This window comes from Theropithecus gelada, chromosome 7b (genome assembly GCF_003255815.1).
Source record: "Theropithecus gelada isolate Dixy chromosome 7b, Tgel_1.0, whole genome shotgun sequence".
Taxonomy (NCBI): domain Eukaryota; kingdom Metazoa; phylum Chordata; class Mammalia; order Primates; family Cercopithecidae; genus Theropithecus; species Theropithecus gelada.
The window spans coordinates 10,810,235-10,819,942 of record NC_037675.1 but is presented as its reverse complement, the minus strand read 5'-3'; the positions used below and the strand labels follow the sequence as shown (position 1 = coordinate 10,819,942).

Genomic DNA, 9,708 nt, shown 5'->3' with positions numbered 1-9,708 from the left:
AAGCCAGCCATTGGTTAAGAGTAGAGTAGAAAAGAAAGCCATGTCTCTTGTTAGGTAATAGCTGATCATTATAGGAAATATAGTTATCAGTTTCTTGATTATTTCTTGCTTCTTTTACTGCCTTCACTTTCTTGATCTTTTCTTCCCCTTTTTCTCAGGAAGAGCAAACTCAAGTATTATTTGCTCTTACGAGCTGTTAAGGAACAAAAGATAGTTCCTTCCTCTCCATATAAAGATATCTCAAGTGATTTTCATGGGCAAATCTGTCAGTTTGGATAGGAACAGGCTAAGATGAATCCACAACATTTTACCTTTGGAAAGAATTTGACTTGCTAGATTTTGCTAAACTGTTACAATATCTTCAGTGAGAAGCAATGCTTCACCCAGACTGAAACTCCATGGGGTGTGAAGTAGCTCAAAGAGCTATTCATGAAATCTTTTGGTTTTCTGTCATGATAATGTTTTGAGACTGACATTGACAGCAGGGAGTAATATGCTGAGATGGAAGTTGCTCTTGTTTGAGCTGGAGGACTTAGGAAAGAGGCTAACCCATGTTTTATTTGCATAGTCTATATGATATGATATGAATTATCAACACACCCACACATGCACAAACTTGACCTCACGTTGCCCTGGTAACCAAGAAAATGGCCTTATACTCAGCTGAAAGGGATACTGGAAATATAACCCAATAAAAATCAATCACTTAATGGATTAACAACAGCAATAATAATAAAGAAAGAAAGATGTGGCTTTTCCAGACCTTCCTGACTCATGTAGTATATTTGCAATCTCAGTTCCTTTGTCTTCCTCTGCCCATTGTGACACCACAAACGTTGCAGATGGTGGCCAACATTAGACTCTTGCCATTGTCTAAATCTTGACATTAGCTGAATTTATTACCCCTTCCTTAACTGTAAGTGATTACAAGTGGAAAGGCAAATATGTCACAATAAATAAACCAATGAATAGGTGCCTGGAAGAGTCCTCCATTGCTTCCAAGTTATGCAGAAGTTATAAACTGGCCACACTCAAAGCAACTGCTTGGACTACAGGGAACATCACCGGAGTATTGCTTCTGAGTTTCTAGTCATGAATGTGGTCTGGGCTGGAGGCCTGACAGTTGATGCCAGTGCATGAGTAGCATAAAAAGAAGGGTGTTCAAGTAGACCTGGAGTTGCTCGTTATTTTGCTACACTTGGGATCTTTGCTACATGGGACAAGTGGCAAATCTCAGCAATAGCAAGTTGCCTTTTGGTTAAAAGTGTAATTCTTATTTTTATGCAACAGATGGTTATGGTTGTTACTTTTGCTTGAAATAAATCGGTAAGAGAGAAAATAAGCCCACAAGGTCTAGAGGGGAGAGAAAAAGTTGAATATTAAGAGCTGAGTCTAATTCCTTAGAAGCTGAGCAGGAGTTAGGAGAGATGACCTATTTTTTTTTAATGACTGTTGGTTTTGTTTTGTTTCAGTTTTGTTTTTATTCTACATAAAGATCACTCTGGGGATCTTTAACAGGCATTTGAGCCACAACTGTTTCATTTTTGGTTTTTGTATTCCTGACTATAACGCCTACTGCTTACAAGTCTCTGATTTAAGAATGGATTGCTCATGCTATGCTGCTTTTTAAAACAAGTCTACCTCTTCATCTAATAGGTCCTGATTACATTTGAAGGCTGGTTGGGTGAATAAATTAAAAGACCCTTCATTGGGTGGTGTAGTGTTGATCAGAAGAACAAAAATCTGTTCTTAATGGAGGAAAGAAATGTATCGGGTTAAATCATAAAAGTATAAGACATAGCAGGTTAAAGGGTTTAAGGAGGTTTGACCATGCAGTTCCATGTGCTTCATTTTTTTATTGAAGGAGCATATATTGGTCTCTGTATTAGCACTGTTTCAAGAGCTTGGCATCTACATAAGCAAAAAAGCAAAATCCCTCTCCTTCTGGAATTTAACTTGTAGTGCAAGAGAGAGACTCCAGGTGTGAATGTAATAAATAAATACATTAATTGCATGTTTAAAGGGATATGCAGAGCAGAAGAAAGAAACATATAAAGCATGGTAGGAAGGAACAGAAGTCCCCAGGGTGGGAGTGGGGAGGAGTTTCAAGATTGCCCAGAATGGGCTGAGAATTGTGTAGAAAGTGAGGTCTGAGCAGAGACTTGAAGTAGGAGAGGGCACAGGAGAGGGAGATATCTGCGAAGAGTGTTCCAGGCAGAAGGAATAGGCAGTGAAAGACCCCAATGCTGGAGCATGCCTGGCACTATCCTGGGAGTAGAAGGAGGCCAGTGTGGCTGGAGTCAGTAGACCAGGGGGCAAGTGAAGTCCAGAGGAAATAAGGGGGCCAGACCACATAGATGTAGGCTACCAAACATCATATTTCACTCTGAGAGAAATGGGGAGCCACACAGAGTTCTGGGCAGAAGATTGATGTCATTTGACTTAACATTTTAAAAGAATTAGTTAAGCTGCTCTGTTACAAATAGAATGTTGTGGGGTCAAAGGTAGAAACCAGAACCAGTTAGAAGGCTATCATAGTAATCTGAACCACGGGAGCAGTCAGGAGGCAGTGGGAAGTGATTAGGTCCTGGGTATGTCTTGAAGGTAGAATCAGCTTGGTTTCCTGATGAATTGACTACTGGGTATGAGCAAAGGAGAGAGAAGAGGATGACACATTTTTTGGCCTGAGTACCTGGAAGATGGAGATGCTATCATGAAAATAGGGGAAGCTGAAGTTAAAACAGGCTTTGAGGGGAGGACCAGGAATTTGGTTGTGGACATGTTGTGTGTAATATATCTATTAGATGTGCAAGTGAATGTCTGATAGTAAGGGTTGGATCTATGAGTCTGGACTTTGGATGAGAGGTTGAACTGGAGATGGAAATTTGATAGTCATAAGTGAGAGGGTGGTATTATGTCCTTGGAACTGGATAGGAAGGAGAAAGGACAAGGTCAAAGAACTGAGCCTTGGGGCACTCCAACATTGAGATGTCCAGGAAAAGGGGTAAATTACAAATGAGACTGAGAAAGCACTGCAAGGGAAATAGAGAAGTGGGAAGAAAGTCAAGATTTTGGTGTCTAGGAAGCTATATTATGGAGGAAACAGTGATCAGTGTGCTGCACTGAGTATTGCAGATGCAGCAAGCAAGATGAGCACCAAGGGTTGACCACAGAATATTGAACCAGAAACAACAAAGGCATCTTTATTTTTATTTTTAACTTTATTAAAATACTGAGTTTTATTTCACATGTATAATTTTGTCTCCCCACCATTTATATGTCTGACCACTGCTACTACTATGTCCGATCATAACATTCCATACATACTTAAAACCAAGCAAAGAGTGGAGTTCCATCTTTTAAAACTAAACAGGCATTTTGGACAACACATTCTTGGCAATGGAACCTAGACAACATTTATCAAACATAGTAGGGAAAGTTCTCACTCTGCGTTATAAAAAGAACAGCCAGATATCAACTGTTACAGAAATGAAATTAGACAGAAAATTTTTGACAAATTGTTTAAACTATTTTCTTAAAGAGACTTCCTCCACTGTCAGAGATCTTGAATAGCCTCTTGGTAAATCCTCCAGAAGCAATTCTTCACTTAATTGAAGAACTCTGCTTCCATTTTGGGAAGAGAACCACCTTTTTCTACATTTGCTTGCATTTTTGCTTTAATGTCTTCTACAGAACTAGGTCCTTTTGGTGTTTTAGGAGTTTTTTTTCCTGTTTTATGAAAAATTCTTGTCCTTTTGTTCTTGGTGTTGATGATGGTTTTGAGTCTTTTCCATTCTGATTTGACTTTTGTGCATTTTTTGGCTGGAGTATCTTGTACAGATTTCTTCACTGGTGTTTTTTCTTCAGTTTCCTCATCATCAAAATTATCGTCATCATCATCGTCTTTATCCTCACCATCATCTTTATCAGCAGCACGTTTTACTTTTTTCTGTGGAAACTTGCTACTACTTCCAGGGGCAGACTGCTTTCCAGATATACTTAAGAGTCTCACATCCTCTTCTTCTTCATCTTGTGACTCTGCATCTTCCTCCACAACTGCTAAGTGATGTCCACTAATATGCACTGGCTCTGAACCACACTTCAACCGTAAGATCACTAGTGGTGTTATTTCAAAGCCTCCAAGGGAAACCGTTGGCTGTACAGACATTTTCAAGGCTGCCAGTGTTACTTTAATTGGATTGCCTTCCTAATTCATTGCCTCTGCTTCAACAATGTCCAATTCATCCTTTGCACCAGGCCCTAAACTGACTGTTTTTAAAAATAACTGGTGTTCATTTTCATCATTATCCACCCTAAAGTGGTAATCTTTGTCAGCCTTTAGTTCACAACCAGAAAGATAGTTCTGGGGCCTCAGGGGGCTCATGTCCACGTACATGCCCGTCAACTCTTCCTTCGGGTGGCAGCACACACTTAGGTGGGACAGAAGGTGGACCGATATAAACAAACACTGCTCAAGAGAACAGCTGCGCAGGATGGAATCACACAGGAATGGCATCTTTATTTTTTGAGGATTTTCTTTTTTTTTTTTTGCCTAGAGGAGAGCAAAGAAACAGGACAGCAGCTAAAAGAGGAGGAAGTTGGGTAAAGAGAATATATGTGTGTGTGTGTGCATATGTATGTGTGTGTATATGTGTGTGTATATATATGTGTGTGTGTATATATATATGTGTATATATGTGTGTGTATATATATGTGTGTATGTGTGTGTGTGTGTGTATATATATGGAGAGAGAGAGAGTCTTGCTCTGTCGCCCAGACTGGAGTGCAGGGGAACAATCTCATCTCACTGTGACCTCCACTTCCTAGGGTTCAAGCAATTCTCCTGCCTCAGCCTCCTGAGTAACTGGGATTACAGGTATGCACCACCACACCCGGCTAATTTTTATATTTATAGTTGAGACAGGGTTTTGCCATGGTGGCTGTACTGATCTCGAACTCCTGACCTCAGGTGATCCTCCTGCTTAAACCTCCCAAAGTGCTAAGATTGCAGGCATGAGCCACAATGCCTGGCCAAGAGAAGAATCTTTTTCAGATGAGAAAAATAACTACAGTTTTGTACGCTGATGACAGCAATCTAGTAGAGAAAGAAAAAATGATGATGCAGGGGAGACAGGAAAGAATTGCTTGCATGCTGTGAGTGTCCTGCTGGCTGCAGAGTGAAATAGTTGCTGAGAGATCCAGCTATGAGGTGGCATGCTAAGGAAAGTAGAAGAAAACTGAAGGAGCCTGAATTCCTAGTCATCATGGAGTTGCCATCTAAGTCCAGGATTGCCTGCTTCTGGATCTTTATTTCTTCAAGAGAAATAAACTCTTTTTTTCCAACATGTTATTAGGAGAAATTTCAAACATATAGGAAACTGGAAATAACTGTATAGCAAACACCTGCCATCTGGTTTCTACAATTAACATCTCTCTACACTTATTCTGATATACCTATCCATCTCTCTATCTATCCATTAATTTCTTATTTTGAGGGCATTTCAAAGTGAGATTCAGACATGAACATATTTCACCCCTAAACACTTCACAATGTATACTGCTACCTAGAGTTTAATATCTAGTTATAGTTCTTTTTTCTTTAAGATAAAATTTACCTAAAATGAAGTGATCTAATTTTACTGTACTATTTGATGAACTTTGAAAGATGCATGCACCTGTATAACCCAACCTCTATTAACACATGGAACAATACACTTACCCCAGAAAGTTCCTTCAGTCCTGTTTCCAGTAAGCCCCTGCCTCCACCCTATCCCCAGAGGCAACTGCTATTCTGATTTCCTTTTTCATCATTGATTAGTTTTCCCTATTCTTTAGATAAATGGAATCACATTGTAAATACTCTCTTGTGTAAGGCTTTTTCACTCAGATAAAATGTTTTTGCGATTAAGCCATGTTGTTGTATTTATCAGTAGTTCATGGCTTTCTGCTGCTAAGCAGTATTCCACTGTATGAATATAATACGGTTTGTTTATCCATTCTGCTATCAGCAGTCACCTGATCTGTTTCCAGTTTCTGCCTATTGTGAATAAACCCATATGAACAGTCTTGTACAATTAGTTTTATGGACATTTGATTTCATTTTCTTGTATGGAATTGCTGGGTCAAGTAATAATGTATTAGTCAGGGTTTTCTAAAGACAGAATCAATAGTGTATATGTGTGTGTGGGTATGTGTGAGTGTACGTGAAGAGAGAGAGAGAGAGTGAGAGAGAGAGAGAGAGAGAGTGTGTGTGTGTTTATTTTTAAGGAATTGCTTCACATGACTGTGGGGTTGGCAAGTTTAATATCTGCAGGGTAAGCCAGCAGGGTCGGCCAGGGAAATATTAATGGTGTAGCCCAAATCCAAAGACAATCTGGAGGCATAATTTCTTCTGTTTGGAGGAACATCAATCGCTTCTCTCAATGCCTTCAACAGATTGAATGAGGCCCATCCACATTATAGAGGGTCATCTGCCTTACTTACAGTTTACTGATTGAAATGTTAATCACTTCTAAAGAATAATGTCACTGGCTGGGCACGGTGGCTCACGCCTGTAATCCCAGCACTTTGGGAGGCCGAGGCGGGTGGATCACGATGTCAGAAGATCGAGACCATCCTGGCTAACACGGTCAAACCCCGTCTCTACTAAAAATACAAAAAATTAGCCGGGCATGGTGGCGGGCGCCTGTAGTCTGAGCTACTCGGGAGGCTGAGACAGGAGAATGGTGTGAACCCAGGATGCGGAGCTTGCAGTGAGTGGAGATTGCGCCACTGCACTCCAGCCTGGGCGATGAGCAAGACTCCATCTCAAAAAAAAAAAAAAAAAAAACAAACTTCCCAGCCATGTCTAAATTAGTGTTTGACCATGTATCTGGGTACCATGGCCTAGCCAACTTGACACATATATGCTTAGGATCAGGCCAGACACAGTGGGTCATATCTGTAATCCCAGCATCACCTGAGGTCAGGAGTTCAAGACCAGCCTGGCCGACATGGTGAAACCTTGTCTCTACTAAAAATACAAAAATTAGCAGGGCGTGGTGGCACACACCTGTAATCCCCGCTACTCGGGAGACCGAGGAGGGAGAATCACTTGAACCTGGGAGGCAGAGGCTGCAGTGAGCCAAGATCGCTCCACTGCACTCCAGCCTGGGCAGCAAGAGCAAGACTTCATCTAAAAAATAAAAATAAAAAATAAAAAAATAAAGAAACGAGCAGGTATTTTTTTCAGAGTGGTCACACCATTTTATGTTTCTACTGACAATGTACGCAGATTCCAGTTGCTCCACACATTTCCCACCATTTGGTGTTACTCGTTTTAATTTTATCCATGCTAGTGAGTGCGAATTGGTGTCCTGTTGTGGTTTTAATTTGCATTTTCAATAACAAATGATTTTCAGAATCTTTTTCCGTGTTTATTGGCCATGCACCTATCTTCTCATTCACATGTTTTTTTGTCTTCCAGTTATTGATTCGGTTGTTTGGCTTTTGTTATCGAGTTTGTATTGAGTTGTCAAGTTTGTCAGATTTTTTTAGTAAATATTGTTTTCCTATCTGTACCCTATTATATATTTTCTTCATGATGTCTTTTAATCAAAAGTATTTAAGTTTGTTAGTCTAATTTATAAAATTTTTCTCATTTATGGTCACTGCTTTCTGTAAACTGTCTAAAGAGACTCTGCCTAGCCCTAGGTTGCAAAGATGTTCTGTGATTTCTCCAAGAAGCCCTATAATTTTACCTTTTATAATTGGGTCTCTGATTTATCTTGAATTAGTGTTTGAGTGTGGTATGAGGTAAGGGGTCAAAGTTTATTGTTTTCCATATGGATTTTAGTTACTCCAACCCTATTAGTCGAAAAGATTTGACACCTTTGTAAAAATCACATTCTGTAACTATAGGCCTATTTCCAAACTCTATTCTGTTCTATTGATCTATTTGTTGATCTTCATACCAGGACTAGTTTATTGATTACTATAACATTATAGTAAATTTTGATTTAGATAGTTTGTCTTCTAAATTTTCTCTTCTTTTTCAAGATTGACTTTGATATTTAAGTCTTTTGAATTACCGTAAAAATTTTATTTTTATTTATTTATTTTGATTATTAATAAGTTTATTTTCGTTGTCTCAAGGTCCGCTGAACTCTGGATCCAGGCTGTGTCAATAGGGTAATGTGATGCCTCCTGTACCTGTCTCTGCCTCCTACATTCCTTTTTATTTATTTTATTTCATTTTTTATAATAGAGACAGGGTCTTGCTATGCTGCCCAGGCTGGTTTTTAACTCCTGGACTCAGGCAGTCTTTCTGCCTCAGCCTCCCAAAGTCCTGGGATTACAAGCATGAGCCACTGCACCTGGCCATGTCCTTTACCATCTTCAGAGGGCTTAGCTTGCAGTTTCAGCAGAAGGATAGACTCCCAGGAAGACTGAGAGAGACTTGGGGCCCAAGTTGATACTATCAAATACACTGAACTGGACTGTGTTCACCATGTTCTCATTCTAGAGAAATGAGAATTGCTAGTGAGGTTAGTGCCATTTTGTGTATCTTCTGTACCTTGACGTCCCTCAGAAATCTTGCCCCTTTTTCTAAGGATACGACATTTCCCTGTTTCTCTGGATATGAAATCTAGATCTTCAATTTTGAAACCAAATTTGAACTCTTGACTCTGGAACACCAATTTCTTCAGCAAGCTGTTCTCTGGAATCAATCCCAGGGTATGGCTTTTTCCATAAATGCCTTGATGAGAGTGCATAATTGAGAGCTGCTGTAGGTGGTACACCACCATCTGGCTTCTCTACTTTGAAATTCTGCATCAGGTCGATCTTGCCCATGGCTCTGGCTTGATTCTAAAGTCCCAGGTTCTGGTCTTTTCTGGAATCCATGCCTAGCTCTTCAATTCTGAAACCAAATCTGGATTTTGATTTTTAAAGCAAGTTTTTGTTTGGTAGCATAACCTGGGTAAGTTTTTTGATTGAAGGTAGTCATGAGGATTTTCAATTGATCTTCTATGAATTTGGTGCAACTGCGCCTATCATTTGTTGTCACCACCTTGTGTGAAGAGGTGTCTTCGACCATGCTGGAAGAGAGTCCTGGAGGCTGAGCTACTGTTGGGGAGGCAAGAATTACCATATAAATTTTAGAATCAACTTGTCAATTTCTATAAAAACCCAGGTAAGATTATGCTTGTGATTAGTTAAATCTATATATCAATATCAGTTTGGAGAGAACTCCATATTCAAAACATTGAGTATTAGATCCATGAAAATGGTATGTGTATTTATTTATTTAGCTATTTTTTTATTTCTCTCAGCTATGTTCAATGTAGAATGTTCAATGTTCAATGTGGAGATATTGTACGTATTTACAAATTAAATCCTAACAATTTTATATTTTTTATAGTATTGTCTGTTAAATTGTTTTTATTTAATTCCATTTTCAACTGTTTGCCACTAGTACATAAAATGCAATTGATTTTTGTATACGTATTTTACGTGGTCTGATCTTGTTAAATAAATTTATTAGTCTGACTTGTTTTGTAGATTCTCAAGAATTTTCCATGTAAACAATCATATCATCTTCAAATAAAAACATTATAGTTCTTAAACCTATGCTACACTAATGTGTTGTTATTTGCAGCAGTATGTAATCATTTCTAATCATGTGAGTAGCACTAGTGAAATTTTGACAATGAATGAATGCCAAACACA

The 9,708-nt window shown here is 39.1% G+C and overlaps 2 pseudogenes; both read right to left on the bottom strand.

Moving 5' to 3' along the window:
• Positions 1–3,471: 3,471 nt before the first annotated feature.
• Positions 3,472–4,384, bottom strand: LOC112629169 (annotated as a pseudogene).
• A 4,099-nt stretch (positions 4,385–8,483) lies between these two features.
• On the bottom strand, positions 8,484–9,076 carry LOC112628315 (annotated as a pseudogene).
• Between the last annotated feature and the right edge of the window lie 632 nt (positions 9,077–9,708).